Source organism: Salvia splendens, chromosome 3 (assembly GCF_004379255.2).
Source record: "Salvia splendens isolate huo1 chromosome 3, SspV2, whole genome shotgun sequence".
NCBI classification, from domain to species: domain Eukaryota; kingdom Viridiplantae; phylum Streptophyta; class Magnoliopsida; order Lamiales; family Lamiaceae; genus Salvia; species Salvia splendens.
In genome coordinates, this window is record NC_056034.1 from 31,025,581 (window position 1) to 31,028,378 (window position 2,798).

Below are 2,798 nucleotides of genomic sequence, written 5' to 3' on the forward strand. Positions count from 1 at the left end.
ACAGAGCTCGGCTGCATTGTAAACTAGAGCATAGTCCTTAGTCCCGTTTAAGGTACTTGAGTATGTTTTTTACAGCAGTCCAATGTCCTTGGCCCGGATTCGACTGATATCTTGCCACCATGCCAACAGCAAAAGCAAATATCAGGTCTAGTACAAAGCATAGCATACATGAGACTTCCAACTGCCGAAGCATATAGAATCCTTCTCATTTCATGTATCTCAGACGGCGTTTTAGGGCACATCTCTTGAGATAAATGGATGCCATGTCTAAAAGGTAAGAAACCTTTCTTGGCATCCTGCATGCTAAAACGACTAAGTACTATTTCGATGTAAGAATTCTTGAGATAAGCACAACATCTTCTTCTCTCGATTCCGAATAACCTTGATCCCGAGGATGTGTCCCGCGTCTCCCATATCCTTCATCTCGAACTGGTTTGATAACCATGTTCGAAACTGATGACAACATCTTTTTATTATTTCCAATTAGAAGAATGTCATCTACATATAAACTAAGAACACTATATTCCCCTTATCAACTTTCTTATACACGCAGCTTTCACTTGGGCACTTTTCGAATCCAAACTTGCAAACAGTTTGATCGAAACATTGGTTCCACGATCTAAATGCTTGCTTGAGGCCATACATGGCCTTCTTAAGCTTCCAAACCATGTGTTCTTTGCCCTTTATGGCATATCCTTCGGGTTGTTCCATGTAGATGGTCTCCTCAAGACTGCCGTTAGAAACGCAGTCTTAACGTCCATCTGCCATACATCCCAATCCATATAAGCTGCAATAGACAACAGTATCCGGATCGATTTCAGCATGGCCACTGGGGAGAAGGTCTCATCATAATCGATGCCTTCCTTTTGGGTATACCCCTTGGCCACTAGTCTTGCTTTGAAGACTTTAACTCATCCATCGGGTCCACGTTTACGTTTATATATCCACTTGTTCCCAATGGCAGTACAACCTTCGGGTAGGACGGATAAATCGTAGACGTCTTTGTCTATCATAGATTGTAGTTCCGAATCCATTGCTTTCACCCATTCGCAATGATCGACATCTGCCTGCGCCTCCGCAAAGTTCTAGGGATCTAATACATTGCTGTCCGAGGAGTGATCCACAGATTCTCCCAAACCAATGTATCTGTCGGGCTCTTGCGAGACCCCCCCACTACGGCGCGACACTACAATATTTGAGTAGAAGTTGAAGTTTCGGGAATTGTTTGTACACTTGGTACTTGTTCTTGGTTAATGGAACTTGTGACAGAAGTTAGCTCATCAAGAGCCACTTCACTGCTGGGTTTATGATTCATTACATAGTCTTCCTCTAAGAATGTCGCGTGAGTACTCACAATGACTTTCTTATCTCGGAGGCTAAAGAATTCATAGCCTTTCGTCCCTCTAGGGTACCCTATAAACAAACATACCTCCGTCCTTGATCCTAGCTTAGTTGGTTCCTCTTCCAATACATGAGTCGGGCAACCCCAAACCTTGAGATGTGCTAGATTCGGCTTACGCCCAGTCCACAACTCATATGGAGTTTTAGGTACGGATTTTGATAGTAAATTGTCTAAAATGTGACTTGCAGAAAGCAAGGCATGTCCCCAAAACGAAATAGGTAACCGTGCAAAACTCATCATCGAACGGACCATGTTTAACAAGGTCCTATTCCTTCTTTCAGCCACGCCGTTCTGCTGGGGCGTGCCCGGCGCAGTCAGTTAGGATTCAATTCCCGACTTCGATAAGTAGTCCAAAAATTTGGCACTGAGGTATTCACCTCCACGATCAGATCGTAGACATTTAATATTCTTTCCATGATACTTCTCCACAAGAGTCTTAAATTCTTTAAACTTGTCAAAAGACTCTGACTTGTGACGCATCAAATAGACATATCCAATTTTCGAGAAGTCATCAATAAATGTGATGAAGTATCGAAAACCACTTCTTGCCTCAGTAGACATTGGTCCACATACATCGGAATGAACGAGCTCAAGTACTTCCTTGGCCCTATTGCCCTTAGCCTTAAAAGGCCTCTTGGTCATCTTGCCTTCTAAGCATGACTCACACTTATGAAAAGGTTCCTCCTCTAGACCTTTGATAAGATCTTGTTGAACAAGAGAATGGATCCTCCTTTCATTGGCATGACCAAGTCTAAGGTGCCATAAGTACGTTTCGTTCATTGAACTTGAAGGTTCCTTTCGTTTCTTTGAAATTTTCGATGATGTATTGAGTTCTGATTTGCGATTATTAAACTGTGTAGAAGTGATTGTGTACAGATTATTTTCCATGATACCACGACAGATATAAGAACCATCTTTCGTAATAACGCAGTTGTCATTAAAAGAAATCGAATATCCATCATAAACCAATTTAGAAACTGAAATTAAATTTCTTCTAAAAGAAGGTATCAACAAAACATTCTTCAAAATCAAAAATCTATCACTACTAAAATGCAAATAAATGTCTCCCACTGCAAACGGCTTCCACTTTGGTAGCGTCGCCCAGCTGGACTTTGATTTCGCGATCATGTAGCCGTCTTGTCACCTGCATTAATTCAGGATCAAAACAAATATGATCAGTGGCTCCTGTGTGAATAACCCAAGTGCAGATTGATGTCGAAGTCAAACAAGACTCGACTACTAGAGCTTGGTGCATACCTGTAGCCTTGCCCCGTTTAGGACAGTCTGGCTTCCAATGCCCCTTCTCTCCACACTTGAAACACTTCCCCGTGGGCTTCTTGTTAGCCCTCTTCTTCTTCTTTCCCTTAGCTATCTTGGCCGGTCCTGAGTTCGGTGC